The sequence below is a fragment of the Notamacropus eugenii genome, chromosome 1 (genome assembly GCF_028372415.1).
Source record: "Notamacropus eugenii isolate mMacEug1 chromosome 1, mMacEug1.pri_v2, whole genome shotgun sequence".
NCBI classification, from domain to species: Eukaryota; Metazoa; Chordata; class Mammalia; order Diprotodontia; family Macropodidae; genus Notamacropus; species Notamacropus eugenii.
The window spans coordinates 528,944,700-528,961,098 of NC_092872.1; positions in this window are offsets into that span (position 1 = coordinate 528,944,700).

Here is a 16,399-nt window from a genome sequence, read left to right on the forward strand (position 1 = left end):
GGGAATTTTCCTTAGTCAGATGGTAGTTCCATTTGTTTGGGCTTAAGTCACAGGGGGAGATTGAGGGATGTATTAGATTCAGTGCTGCCTTGGTACTCATGACATGTTGGAAAACTTCTGGCACGTAAGGGAGAAGCCATGCTCTCTGTAGGACTTATGAAGGAGCATAGATAAGAATGGATGACGTAGGATGAGAAGTGGATGGTTTGTGACCTGCATCATTGCAGAGAGCCTCCTCCTCATCAAAGACATAGAGTCATTGAAGTAAAAGTGAAAACAGGAATCAACCAAGCTGAAATAGGACAGGAGTGAAGTGCCCAACCTGAGCATGGGGGCTTTGGGGCCTTTCCTTTTTTAATTTCCACTTAGGAGTCAGGAGCCTAGTTCCTAAGGATTATTAAGGTTGTCAAAAGTCTCATTTCAGGGTACATAATACATAATCATGGAACTAACCAACCTTATCTTCTATCTTATTTATTTTCTCCCCACCTTTTTCATTACTTCAGGGCATCTTTCACAGGCGGCTACCATGATCTGCGGTTCCTAGGCTTTCTGCCCAACCCTTTCCAGATGTTGGACTAGTTTTTCTTACTCCGTAGGCTGCCTATTAGTTGTCACTGAGGAGAAGAGATGTCTGGTTTTCTTGGTCCCTGGCAACAACAGAAAGAAGTGATAGGAACCATTGGCATTGTTAAGGGCAGCAGCACCTAGCTTTTGGACTTAGATAAAATGTTTTCCTTGTGTATCATTGTGTTTGTGCCATTTTAGTGGACTGTTTGGAAGATGCTGCTAAAAAGCAATGTTTCTCAAACTATATCTGGAAACCCAAGTGGCCCATGTGGTGTGACTGGGGAGACCATGAAAAATGATAGCATTAGAGTTATTTCCTTTCAAATATTAAATATGAAATTGTGGTAAAAACATTAGTCTGTGGTAATTTTCAGTATGAAAAGAGGCTTAATTTCCCTATTCTGTTTTAAAAATTTTCGCCTTGTATTAGGTTCGTACTTGTCTTTCAACCCTGATATTCTCTCTATGATCCTAAACTTCAGTTTCCTTACCTGTAAGATGGGGATAATAATGCTGCTTTCCTTTGAGTTGTGGTGAGAGTTAAATGAGAATTTTGCAAAACACTTTGCAAACTTTCAAGTGCTATATAAATAGCATTATTTTGTGACTTTGGCACCTTATTTCCTGTTTCCTCATCTATAAAATGGAGATATTTGTACTATCTAGTTTGTAAGGTTGGTGTGAGGAAAGTACTTTGAAGAATCCTAAAGTGCTAGTAAATACGGGCGATTACCACTTGTTTCCCTGGGCACAAGAGTCTGGTCTGGGTCCAGATGGCCAGTGGAGAGGAGAGAAGTCAATTCATGTTTCTCTTTAGGGTGGTGGTTACCATCCTGGTGGGAATGGCCCAGCAGTTATTACTGCCATTAAATCCAAACCTCTCAACACAGCCCTGGAACATTATTAGTAGTTTGTTTCCCTCATTGGCAATAATGGGATTTAACATCTTGAGATAAAGTGACTCTATTTCTGCCCAGTCCTAGTGCTGTAAAACTGTACAGAACCCATGCAACAGGATAAAAAATTCTGATATCTTAACATACCTTTGCCATTTCTAACATTGATGAGCAGCGATGGAGGGAAGGTATGGGGTACTGGAGGAGCTGGCTGGTTAAAATGAGCTATCTATTTGTTCTGAAAGTGTGAAGAGAGCCTACTTGCTGCCTTGAACCCACTTGGCATTCTGCTTCTCTTCTATTTTCCCTTTTTTGGAGAGAGAAGTTTCTTTTCCTCCCGTGGCTTCCAAACAGCCAGACCTTGCAATAGTGACCCTTTGCTGCTCCCTAGTGGCTTTTCCTGTAATAGCAGAGCGAGACTGTCCCTGAACATGAACAGTTGCCATCTCTGGGATAGAATGTAATAACTGGTCAACTGCCATGGACAAATCTCCCAGGAGCCCTTCTGCCACATCCATTACTGCAATGCACTCCTGCAAAGGCGGGAACCCAAACATACAGAAGAACAGATTTGACATATGGCCCCGCCAGCTACTGTGACTGCTGGGGAAATTACATAAAACCCCTATGGGTAACAAAATGATGTCCTCTCTAGGACCTAGAAGCTTCTTGATTGTGTTGTTACCACCCCCAAATGTTAAGAGTTATTGCTCACCATGTTCTCTGTTCAAGATGTTTAAAGAAATCTTCCATTCATTTTCTGAGGAGTTCTAGCTCTTTTGTGGTTGAGTATGTCTGACCTATACACAGTCTGTATAATGAAAACCTAGAAATCTCCTTCCCTCAAAGAAGACCTGACATGGAAGGGGCCATTTTGATTGTAAAAACCTGTTAGTGTGGGGAACATGTTTAACCTAGGTACAGCTCTGTTTTGGAGGTATCTTGGAATCCTTCCCTCTCCTTTATTTCCCTAAAGCCAATCAGTCATCATGTCCCATCAATTCTTTCTGCATGATGTTTGCAATTTTTCCTTTTTTATTTCCATTGGTACTGCCTTAGTCCTTGGTCTCATTACCTCATGCCAAATTTTCAAGTCAAGAAGCATTAATTGCCTACTATATTCCAGGCTAGATGGTTGGAATAGCTAGATGGCTCAGTGGATAGAGCACTAGGCCTGGAATTAGGAAGACCTGAGTTCACACTTGGCGTCAGATACTTAATAGCTATGTGACCCTGGGCAAGTCACTTAACCTCTGTTTTGCCTTAATCCGATGGAGAAGAAAATGACAAACCACTCCAGTATCTTTGGCAAGAAAACTCCTTGGATGCTATGAACCACAAGATCAGAAATAATCAGATGTGATTGTACAACAACAGCAATATTCTAGGCAGTATGCTATGCCCTGGGGATACAAAGAAAGGGAAAAACAACCCCTGCTCCAAAGGAGCTCATAGTCTAGTGGGGGTGACAGCATTTGAACAAGTATGTACAAACAGAATTTATGCAGAATAAATTGAAGATAAACCTATTTACTCTCAGATAACTTGGAGATGTATTTGTATATACTTATTCTAAGAGGAAAGGAAGTAGCCTTGAGGGGGGCTGGAAAAGGTTTCTTACAGAAGTTAGGATTTTACCTGAGGCTTGAAGGACGTCAGGAAGCAAAGAGGAATAAGGAGTGAATTCTAAGTATGAGGGACAGCCAATAAAAATGCAGTTAGGGAATGAAGTGGTGTATGAGAGGAATGTAGGAAGAGGCTAGGTTATGAAGAACTTTAAAAGCCACACAGAATTTTATATTTGATCCTCGAGGTAATAGAGAGCCACTGAACTTTGCTGAATACGGGGATGACATGGTCAGACCTATGATTTAGAAGGATCAATTTGACAGCTGAGTAAAGAGTGGATTGGAGTGGGGAGAGACAAGGCAGAGAATCTAGTCAGAATGCTTTTTTAATAACTCCAGAGGAGAAATGATGAAGGCTTGCATTAGGTGGTGGCAGTGTCAGAGGAGAGAAGTGACATATATGAAAGACATTACAAAGGTAGAAATTGGCAAGACTTGACAACTAATTGGATATATGGGATGTAAGGGAGGGGTTGAGGCTGACACCTAGGTTGGGCACCTGGGTGACTGGACAGATTGTGGTGCCCTAAATACAGAAGTTAGGAATAGGGTGGGGTTTGGGAGAAAAGATAATTAGTTCAATTTTGGACATGTTGAATTTGAGATGTCTAATAGGTAGTTGGAGATGCAAACCTGGAGGTTAGGAGAGAGGTTAAAACTGGAGAAATAGATCTGGGAATCATCTGCAGGGAGATGATCATTGAATACATGAGAACTTATGAGAGCAAATGAAATAGTATAGAAGGCCCAGGACACATCTGTGGGAGACATCTACAATTACTAGGAACAACTTGGATGAAGATCCAGCAAAGAAGACTGAGGAGTGACCTGATAGGTAGAAAAAGAACTAAGAGCTGTATCATGAAAACCCAGAGAGAAGAAAGTATCAAGGAAAAGAGGGTGATCACCAGCATCAAAGGCTGCAGAAAAGTCAAGAAGATTGAGCACTGAGGAAAGGCCATGAGATTGAGTAATTAAGAGATCATTGGTAGCTTTGGGGAGAACAGTTTCATTTGAATAATGAAATTGGAAGCCAGCCTACAGAGAACTGAAAGGAAGTATAAGCCTTTTCAAGGAGTTCAATTATGAAAAAAGAGAGATACAGAATGGTAGTTAGCAGGGATGGATGGATCAAGGGACAATTTTTTTTTTTGAGAATGGAGGAGCCCGGGGTCTGTCTGTAGGACATATGAAAGCAGCCAGTAGACATGAAGAGATTGAAGATTAGTGAGAGTGGGAAGAAAAGAGTCATTTTCTGGAGAAGACTGAATGGAATGGGATCACTTGAATACACACAAGGGTTCGCTATTGCAAGAAGGGTCATCTTTTCATGTGAAACAGATGAATGGAAGGCATTGGAGTGATGTGAGATAAGTAGGATGGGAGAAAAATGCCTGCAAATGGCCTCAGTTTTTCAGTGAGATTTGAAGCAAGATTCTTCCCTGAGAAGGTGAGGGAAGGGGAGCCATGAAAGGTCTGAGGAAGAATGAAAAGGTTGGGAAGGGCTGCTGTGGTGAGTATGATAAATGAATCCATTAGAAAGGTATAAAAGGATTGCCTTGCCACAATGAAGGCCCAGTAAAGTTTATGTAATATGAATTTATAGTGGATCTAGTCAGCGCAGTTCCATGATTTTCTCCAGCACCATTCAGGACTATGTGAATAGGAGCAAAAGCAGCAGATGATGGGAGTGATTGAAAGCTAAGGGTTGGTAAGACAAATTTCTGGCTTTCAGGACTTCAACACTGTGCCTCAGCTGCCATCTTACCCTGGAACCCCCTTCAGCACTTTCAGTCTTCTGACCATGGAACCTCTATCCAATCCTATGGCCTTCTCACAATGCTGGCCCCCTTCTGCTGGTAAGTTCCTCTTGGGACTTCCATTTTGAGGAGAGGCCCAGGCCAAGCCAACAGCTTTGCTTCTGACTTCCTAGACTTTGGTATTATTCCCCTCCCCCTACTTTCCTACTCTCCCTGCCTCTCCACCCTCCTTCAGCTCTTTATTGTATTTTGGCTTCTCCCCTTCTCTCCTCTGACACTGCCACCACCCTAATGCAGGCTTTCATCATTTCTCCCCTGGAGTTATTAAAACAGCATTCTGATTGGATTCTCTGCCTCAAGTCTCTTCCCACTGCAATTCACCCTCCACTCAGCTGTCAGATTGATCCTTCTAACTTATAGGTAGGGGCATTTTGCTTGTATTTGTATCCCTTGTGCACAGTGCTTGGCACATATTCAACAATTCAATAAATGCTTGTTGCCTGCCTGCGATAGGACAAGAGAACAAGGGACTCCAAAGAAGAGGATGGTGTAGAGTTGAACTGGTTCAGATGGTCAGGATGGGGCTGGGAGAAGAGTGCAGCCAGTGTAGGAGTGATAGTCTAGGAAAGAACTGAGGGGTAGAGGTCATAAGGAAGGTAAAAAAACATCAAGGCAGAGGAGAAAGTAGAACAACCGCAGATTCAGAGTTCAATTTATAACAATAATGTAATAGCTCTCCTTCCATTCTCTCCCTTATCTAATACATGCATGATTAATCTTCCTGAAACACTGCTTTTAATGTCTCCTCTGCTCTCCTGTCTACTCCTTGGAATAAATACAATGGGGTGGGGGCCACAGAGATCTTGTCCAGGACTGTGCCCAGAACTATACCCATATCCCGGTACCCACTGATCTAGAACTATGTATGGTTTCCAAACTTTTTTGATCATGTACCTCTATCAGTTAAAAAAAAATGTTGAGCTCTCATCCCTCAATGTGGGTATATTTACTGATTTATAAGTTATATAATGTGCTGTTATACTAAAATGATATTATATAACTTACAGAAAAAGTAAATTTCAAAAGGATGAAATAATATTGAGTCAGTGGGGAGCTACTCGAGTTTATGTACATTATGTATTATGTAACATGCTCAGATTTGCACTTTAGGAAAGTCATAGAATGTATGGATAGAATGATGGATTGGAGACAGGAAAGACTTAAAACTGAGAAACCAATTATGAGACTGTTGACCTAGTTCAGGGAAGAAGTGATGAGAACCTGAATTAGGATGGTGACTATAGGAATGGAGAGGGATGAGAGATAGCATGGAGGTGGAAATGACAAGAATTGGAAACTGCATATGTGGAGTGAGTGAGAGGAAGGATGGTTTGGGTGATGCCTTTAATTGTAAAAAGAACAGAGGCGGGTTTTGAGATGTAATGTAATCTGTAATGAGATATAATGAGATCTGTAATGCAGATTCGTGATACAGTTCTGAAGCTCTCCATGTCTATTTATCCTGTGCTACTCTGTCCCATTGAAAATGAAAATGAGAGTGAGGCTTTTACCAGCTATTACCTTGGAGTGCAGAGCCAGCCTTCGGGCTGCTTGTTATAGCCACAAGATAATCTGGGGGCAGGGCTTGAGTAAGGTGAGGGTGGAGTACGTAGCTTCTTATAACTTCCCAGAGGGGCCAACATCCAATGCAGAAGAGATTAGGAGTTTGGACAGCTGAAGCATGAGGTGGAGAAGTTGGAGGTTGGAAGATTTGGGGTACAGAGGGGGTATGTAGTTGTGTTGGAAACAACCCCCATGACTGGCTCTTCTGGGGAGGATGGGACGTGGCTTATGTTCCTTCTCTCCAGTTAGCTGATCCTATCTCTGAGGTGGGTGGGTATGGGTCTCTACTTTGGAAACCACTGGTCTAGAAATAGGAATCAATTTTTATCTTTCCTGGGAGTTCAGGAGGTTCTACTAAGATAGGAATAGGTCCAGAATAACTCCCCAATACTGCCTTTGAATATATCCAGAATTTTCCAGCACAGCCCTGGAACCAATCCAGCCACCAGGGGTGTGACAGGCTCAGTGACTTGTAAAAGATCTGCCCTGGTCAGTAGGCTTTGCTGAACCACATATGTGCTTCCTGTCCTGGCTGCTTCTGGGGACTCTGGCCTTAGTCCCTGGGCTTTCTCTTTCACTAATTCATAAACTCTGAGGTTTTTTTGGTAGCCATTGAAGTTTCAGGGCAAATCTTACTAAACTGCCACAGAGCTCCCACCAGAGAGTGAGGGAGTGCAGGGAGAAGAGGGGGAATTCCAGCCATTTTATTTCTTTGTCAGTGGCTCCGACAAAAAAAAAAAAATGGAAGGAGGCAAAATGCAAATGATGGCTCAGAGTTATTTATAGATTTTCATGTTCCACTCAAGACAGTACTACCAGGAGTTTTTAACTTGGGGTCCACAGACCTCCAAGGGGTCAGTGAATGTATTTCAGGTAGCTGTGAATTTGACTTTTAAAATATTTTTACAGCTGTGTTGCAGTATAATTCTTTTTGTAATCCTAGGTATTTTATGCATCTAAAAACATTCTGACTACCACAGCGAAGTCTATGACCATAGTAATAATAAATTATTGGTATAGTCAACAGGCATTTATTATGTGTTTACTATGTGCCAGGCACTGTGCTAAACTGGGGATATAAGTACAAAGAGGAAGTCCCTGCCCTTGAAGGTACTTTCAGAGTAGAATTCCAAGTGAATTTCCAAAGTTAAGAGGTTAATAAAGTCCAGAGTGTTAAGAGTTCAGCCTGGAGACAAACGAGTAGACACACAGTTGTGAGAGTAGCACCAAGATGTGTGAGAACCAGCCTTTGCAGTCCTGGAGGGGGAGCCTCAGTTCTAAGCTTGCCTCCATTCTCCTATTCCTTGCTAATGAAGGAGGTTGAGAAGCAGCCTCATAGTGTAGGAGGGGAAAATGTTGGATTTGGAGCACTGCCAATCTCCTACCTGTGTAACCTTGGACAAGTTGCTAAACCTCTCTGGGCTTCCAGTTATGCTCAGCTGAAAAATAATGATAAATAACACTTGCACTCCCTGTTCTTATTTGTTCTTCATTCTGGAAGAGGACCGTGTCATCAGGAGGATGATGTCTTGACTTGCAAGTAAATTGGATTTAAGTGAGGCAGGACTGTGCAAAGTCATCCGCCTCACTCTCCAAGGGTCATTGGAGTCCAGTGGAAAGACATAGATTAGGATGACTCCCAACTTTGTGGACAGAAGTACTTTGTAAAACTCCTCTTAGTAAGTTGGTGTTATCGCTACTGGTGGGCCAAATATAAAGCAGCCATGCCAGAGGCCACTAGGTGGCAGTAAAGTCCTACTAGTTTCCCACTTTTGGTGTGGAAGTTAGAAAATAAAAGCATCCTTCCCAAGAGAGGAGGGAAAAATTAAAGGCAAGCAGAATCTTAGGTGTATTAAAGGCAGCAAATGGGGTGATAGGCCATGGAGATGTAGTCTTAGTCAGGCGTACTATCAAGTGGAGACAACGGAATAAGAAGAGAGAAGCCTTCTCTCTTTCAAAATATTCCCCCTCCCTATCTGCTTATATTTTACCATTAGAAATTCATTTCTTTGAGTTAGGACTTTGTCCCCCCAAAAAATGTAAAGCTATTATTAGCCATCAGGTGTCAGCCAGGGGGGTGGTGGTGGGGATGGGGAAGACAGTGACTGAAAATTCAAAGACAAATTTCACTTCATAATTCTAGGGAGGAGTGTTCATCTAGGAAAGAGAAAAGACATGTATACCACTGTTTGGGACACTTGAGTTTCCTTCTTGGTTCAGTCCCTAACCTGTGCAGTAACCACCTGCATCCTTGTGCCTCTGTTTCCCCACTGTAACATGCAAAATCCTGCCTGGACATCTGTGGCTCATCAGAATGTCTCTCCATACCACTTTGCATCTTTTTTTTTTGTCAAAGCTCCTATTTGAATAGATATAGGCATGCTATAGTAAACAGAGGGCTGACTTGGGAGTAATGGAGACCTAGGTTAAACTCCTGTCCTTGATAGCTGTACAAGGCTGAGTGAGTCATTTAATTTCCTAATGCCCCCCACCTCCCATCCCAACTCTCTAAGATTATATGTTGGAGACAAATTGCTGTCTGCATCAGTGGAGGGAGTTTCCATACAGAGAGTTAGCCATATTGATAAAATTGTAGCTCTGGTCCCACAATAAAATGAATTTTTTGTGTTGGATTACACATAGCAAATTGCATGGTACTTTTCATGAACCAGAACTGCAACCTATTGCTAAAAAGCATCTTCTCCATACTGCATAACATAGTGGGTAGAAAGTTGGCCTTGAAGTCAGAAAGACTTGGGTTCTAAGTCCTGCCTGTGACACCCACAGCCAGTGTGATTACTGAATCTCTGGGCAGCTCTCTAAGACTTTAGGTTGCAGAAATCCTGGTATTCCTTACTAGGGGTGCGAAACCTTCAACATTGAGGCCACATGTGGCCTTCTAGGTCCTTGAGTACAGTCTTTTGCCCGAGTCCAAGTTTTACAAAACAAATTTTTTAATTAAGGGGATTTGCTCTGTGAAGTTTGGATTCATTCAGAGGGCTGCACTATAGGACCTAGAAGGCCACATGTGGATTCGAGGCTGCAGGTTCCCCACCCCTACTCTATACCAATGTCCATACAGGTCTCATTTCTATCCCTGGTGGTACTAGTTGGTTACAAATCACAAAACAGCTCTAAAGAATCAAAATTTCAGGTCATCCAAAACACAACGGAAGGATTTATAGTTGCTATAAGTTGGCTGCATCATGTTACCAATGCCAGGGGAATCTGGGGGAATTGTTTTCCTCTTTATAAATACACTTACTCTCATTGGGATATACTTTTGCTAAAGATGTTACAAAAGGAGAGTACGGAAATGGAGTCCACTTGCCTCTACCCTTCATGGCATAGGCAGATATATATTGTCTGCCTGGATATCTGCATGAGCACTGAGAGTGTTCCCAACCTCCCAGTGTCTGCCTGGATTCTATCTCGTTTCATCTGGGTTTAAGATGGAGAGATCATTATTGTGTAATAATTCATAAGTTTATCAGAATTGGCTTGTACCCCCATTCCCATTAAGATTTTAATCTCCTTTTCAACTTCATGTGACCCAAAGGAATTACCACTCACGTTAAAGATTAGATCACATTTACTGACTGATCAGATTACATAATATTTGTAAGGCGCTTAGTACAGTACCTGGCATCTAGTAGGCGCTACATAAATACTGGCTATTATTTCTGACTAAAATGGGGCTTTTAAAGATACATTTAAACTCCCAAATGACTGCACCATTCTGGGTAAAGATCTAAAATCTAAGCTTCATTTTTTTGGAAAGCTTTAAAAAAGTTTTTAACTTTTGTTAAAAGTTAACTAGTTGATTACTTTTGTTTTTACATCGCCTTTCTTCCTGAATGGATTCTTCCCCTTGCCCTATTTAGGAAACCATCTCTTGTAACCACTTTATTAACAACTTGCAAAAATGAATTTAGAAGAAGGGAGTTCAGCAAAACTAACCAACCTATCCACTGACTGACAATATAGACTATATTACACACCCACAATTCCCAACCTTTGCAAAAAAGGGAGGGAAGTATGTTTTTTCTTCCTTTCTTTGAGGCCAACCTTGGTCATTAAAATTACCAGTGTTTATTTTAAGAGTATTTTTTTGGTAGTGTACATTCCATTTATATTGATGTTGTCCTTATGTATATTATTTTCATGGTTCTACCTATTTCATTCTGCATCAGATCATATAACTCTTTCCTTCTCTGAATTCTACATATTCAGAATTTTTTTTTCTGTGCTGTAATATTCCATTGCGTTCATGCACAAAAATTTGTTTAGCCATTCCCCAATCATTGGACATCTAGTTTGTTTCCAGTTCTTTATTACTACAAAACGTGCTGCTACATGAATATTTTGATGTACATGGAACCTTCCTTTCTATCTTTGACCTCTCTTGGATATATGCCTGAGCAGTCAGATCTTTGGGTCAAAAGGTATGAACCTTTTGATCATCATCTTAGCTTAATTCCAAATTGCTTCCCAGAATGTTTGAACCAATTTATAGTTCCTACCAACAGTGCATTAAGGTGCTTGTCTTTCCATGGTCTCTCAGATTCATTTTTGCCAAGGGAACAGCTATATCCAGAAGTCATTTGTAGAGCAGGCCTATTAAATAGCATCCCAATATTATAGTAATAAATTAGGATGTGGGATAACTTCATCCCACAGAGAGTAGCAATCCCACTGACCCCTGACTCCTTCCTACTGACAGTTTTTTTTTACTCTTTCCTCTTTTCCATGTAATCTGTGATCCAGCTACCCTGACCTATTCCTCCCACAAGACATTCCAATTTTCAACTCCAGGACTTTGCATGGTCTAGCCCCCAAGCCTAGAATTCTTTTTGTCTTCACCTGTACCTCTTAACTTCCCTGGCTTCTTTCAAAATGAATCTAAAATTCCACTGTCTGCAAGAGATCTTTCCCCCTGCTAGTCCCTTCCACCTATTATGTATATATCTCCTATAATACATATATTATGTTTATATCTTTCTCATTAGAATATTGAAGGCAGGATCTGTTTTTGACCTTTCTTTGAATTTCCAGCACTTCACACAGTGTCCAACTTGTAGTAACCATATAATAAATGCTCATTGACTTGGTGAATGTGAAAAAGCAAGACACTTCAAAGTTATTTTCAGGCTAATCCCCTCTGCTCCCAAGAGTCCACTGAAGGGTCTCTCAGATATTTCTAATATCATTATAAACTGCCTCTGTGATCTCAGAATCCTGTCCAACTTGATCAATAATCTTTCCGCCCATGTTGCATCCCAAGATGGCTCCCGGTGGGTCCTTAGTTGGGCCTCACCTGGTGTACTTGTTTGATCAGCTTTAGTGTCCCAGCTGTTTGAAAGCAGCCAGCATTGTCTCATGGGGGGTTGGGGGGGGGGGGGGAGAGAGAGAGAGAGTGTGTGTGTGTGTGTGTGTGTGTGTGTGTGTGTGTGTGTGTGTGAAGATCCCCTAATTAATAGGCCAAATGATTCCTATGCTGCTGCAACAGGTAGCAAACTCACTATCTATACTTACACGCTATGCCTCTTTTCATTACCTGGCAATATTGCCCTCAAACAGTTGATTGGCTCTGTGATGTTTGTGGTTCTTGTGAATTCACATTTTTTGTGAACAAATATGAACCTTTCAATATTTTTTGACATTTATCTCTGTTGGTCCTTGGCAGCTCCATTTATATGAATTTCTTGCACACCTTTCTAGTCCCTTTGGTACTTCTGGATGGGAAAAATACAAAAGATGCTAAAGAAGAGACATATATGACTTAAGATACTTAATGATGATTTCGGATCATGGGATTTGAAAGCAGAAGGACCATAGGATCAAGATAGTACAACCTCCTCATTTTAAAGATGAGAAACTGAGGCTGACAAGTTTGACACCCATCAAAATGAAAAGAACTAGAAAACCTCAGATCACACAGATAGTAAGTTTTGTGCTTGGGTCCTTTCCCTCTAAATCCACTGTTCCTACTAGTACACCAAGCTACCATATTGCTGCCTCCAGCCACATCCCAAGTCTGCCAACCATTGCCCTGCAACTGCTCCCAGATGAATAGGGGTGAGGTGGGGGAAAAGCATTTATTATTTAGTATGTGTGTGCTAAACCAAAAGACCAACATAGTAGCAGATAGCAGGTATACCCATTTTTATCCAAGGAAACAGCAGACAGAAATTGGAGAAGTTATACAGATTAAACTGTACCAGAAAATATATGAGTAAACTCTTTAGAAGAGAGCACAATGGGATCTCAGTTCAGATCTAGATAGACCTAATTTCATTGACCTAATCTCAATCTCATTTTATTATAATCATTCAATTCAATTATTCAATTATAATCATTATATTATATCATATAATTATTCAATTATAATCATTCAATTTTATTTCATTTTCAATTCTTAATTCTCTTTTGCCTTTCTCCCCTCCCCTTCCAATGGAGAAGGCAAGGAAATTATCATTCTGAAGTTTAGCTAGGCAAGCTGGAAGTTGGGCCATGTTGAGGAGCCAGTTTCTCTGCAGCTTCCAAATTCTTTTCACATAGCTCTCCCAAAGAGTATCTCATATCACAAGTGTCGCTCTATCCCCAGCAAACCCTAGCATCAACTCCCCCCTCCCATGGGTCTGCACTATCAACATTGTCTCCGCCAATTAGGAGTCATGTCTCTATCTGTAATCACAACATTGTGAAAGATGCTCCAGTCTTTGTTAGAGGCCCACTTACAGAAAAAAGGAGAGTTGCAGGTTTCTTCAGCAAAATCCTTCAGAATTAATTGGAAAGTAGACTGAACAATGAATTTACCATGTTAATGCAAGGGGCGCTCATTAGCCTCTGCAAAACTGCCACTGACCTTGGCACCTCCAGTGATTTGATGGTTGATTCATCAGACCCCCTTTTGACCTTTGAGTACTTGAGAGGCAATCTTCCAATATGTTTTTTCAAAAATTTTATTTATTTATTTTTAGTTTTCAACATTTACTTTTATAAGATTTTGAGTTCTAAAAATTTTCCCCTCTCCTCCCCCTCCCCAAGATTGTGTGCGATCTGATATAGGCCATACATGCACAATCATAGTAAACATTTCCACATTAGTCATGTTGTGAAAGAAGAATCAGAACAAAAGGGAAAAAAAACTCAAGAAAGAAAAAAAATAGTATGTTTCAATGTGCATTCAGATTCTATAGTTCTTTCTCTGGATATGCCAGAATGGTTTGGAAGTATGCTGAGGTGAGGGGGGTGCTGGCATTTTGGATCTTTCTGGGTGTGGCTGACTCAGCCTCACAGGCTACTGGATTCCATTCAGTCTGGAATATTACAATAGCCTCCTAATTGATCTCCATGCCTCAAGTCTTTCTGCATCAGTCCAGCCTCCAGACTGCTGCCAAAAGGATCTTTCCAAAGCACATTTCTGACCAGGTCATCCTTTATTCAATAAGTTCTACTGACTCCTTAGGATCTTTGGTCCTTTGATCTCTAGGATCAAATATAAATTCTTCTCTTTGGCATTTACAACTCATTATAGCCTCATCCTAACCTATCTTTTCAGTATTATGCAACATTACTCCCTTCCACACAATCCACAGTCCAGCCAAACTGACTCCTGCTGTTCCTCACATATGACACTCACTTTCCAGTCTCCATGCCTTTGTACTGGCAAGTCCCCCAAGCCTGAAATGTAGTCTCTTCTCACTTCTACATTCTGAAATCCTTGCTTTCCTTCAAGATAACCCAAGGGCCACCTTCCACTTGAGGCCTTTTTAATCCCCTCAGGGGCTATTGTCTTCCCTACCAAGGCTACCTGGTATCTATGGATCTGGTATCTACCCTAGACCTACATATGTATATGTGATTTCTCCTATTAGAATATAAACTCCTTAAGGGCCGGGACTGTTTGATTTTTTTTTTTTTTGCATCCCTAGAACCTAGCCTAATGTCTGGCACTTAATAAATGCTTGCTGACTGTTTTATATTACGAGTGTTTAATCCTTTTGGGTCATGCAAGGTTGGGGAGATTAGAATTCTGAAGGGAATGAGTACATGAGCAATTTTGATAAATTGTAAATTTCTGGAACATATTTTGTCCCCTAGGCTGCACAAGATGAAAGTGAACCTGGGCTTTATAAGACACTAAAAGGAATGGGAAGAGTCATGGAACCAGGGGTGTGCCGGAGCCAGCTCAAGCCCCACTGACTGTTCATTTTCAGTATGAGCATTTACACTTTGGAAAATCAGCAAACTACACCTCAGGGCTGGGTTTATTTTGTTGATTGTGTGGCCTTGAAAAAGCTATGCAGAAAATTTTAATAATGCAGATTAAATTTAAAAATGTATCTAATTTATATTTCTTTTCTGAGAACTGGTTGTAAAACAAGCACACCCCTGAATAGGGCCCAGGCAAGTCATGCCTATGCATGTGCTCTAGGCTTTCTAAAGGGAATTAAGCTGGCAGTTCAGAACCTGCAGGACCACTGAGGAGAGCAGGAGCCACGTGGGTGGTGGCTGCTCAACCTGCCTGCCTTTCTGTGTCTAGTTTCAGTGTGGAGCAGGTGCTCTTTGGGAAAGGAAAAACCTTACACATACCTTATACACACATTTCCAGAGCACATTAAAGTTTCAGATGTGTTCCTTAGTTTTGACAAAATGTTAGAAGCAGCAGGAGGCAGGGGGTGGACTTGGGCTTGGGCTGGGGGTAGCATGGTACAGTGAGCCAAGAACACTGAATATGAAGTGAGAAAATGTGGGTTCGGATATTGACTGCTACTTACTATCTATATGACCTTGGGCAAGTCTTTTCCTTCTCCAGGCCTAAAACCTTAAAGTGTTCATGTCATAAAAATCTGAATTTACCGATGTGTGGATTATTCATGGCAGTTTTTGAAATGCTAGTCTGACTTTTTTTCATTGAGGCTGTCTCCCCACACCTTTACAAATTCAAGGAGGCATTAGATAGGTGGACTAGATAATTTCTAAGGTCTCTTCTAGTTTTAATATCCTGTGACTTAAAAGCTAGGTTGGAATAGGACCAGTAATAGCCCTGAATTACTCTGTGATAACACATCAGCTCATTTAGTGATTTCAACTAGCCCCTGTACTTGTCTGCACAGCTCCATTTCCCCTCCTCAGCCCCAGCTACCCACCACCCTGAGATGGGAACATGGATCAGAAATCAAAGGCATCTCCTTAGCTCCTCACCCTCCTTCATGCCAGCTCCTCCTACTTGTAAAGCTCCAGGCAGAAGTTTCCCCCAACTCCCAAGATTCTGAGACAGGAACATTGCATACTTAGGGCACTGCTCCCAGAGGCTATATTTGTACGATATCTCTTTCATTTGCCATCTTCTCCTCAGCTATACAGACAATATCCTAGATCAGGCGTTTGTCACTTCCTGCCTAGTTTATTGCAATAATCTCTTAGTTGTTTCATCTTCATGCAATCTCTACTCTCTCCAATCTATTCTGTAAACAGCTGCCAAATAGAAATTCCTAAATATCTAGTCTGACCATGCCACTCCCCTTCTCAAGAAAGTTCACTGGCTCCCTGTTGCTTCCAGGATAAAATCTAAATTCCTCTATTTGGCATTTAAAGTCTATATTTCCAGGCTAATTACACAGTAATCCCCTCCATATTCTCTGCAGTCCAGCTGAACCAGCCTACTTGTTCTTCTCCATACATATCATTCCATCTCCTGCCTCTTTTCAGAGAGTTGGTTGTAAAACATTTACCAGCACACCCCTGAATGGAACCCAGCTAAGTCATGAGTATACAAGTGCCAGATTTGAAACCTTTACTTCCACCTTTCCAAAGAGACTTGTTAGTAATTTGTCTGTCCCTTCTCACTCCTTTGTACAGGCTGTTTCCTCCATGTCAGGAATGTGCTCCCTTCAAGGCCTCAGCTTGAATGCCA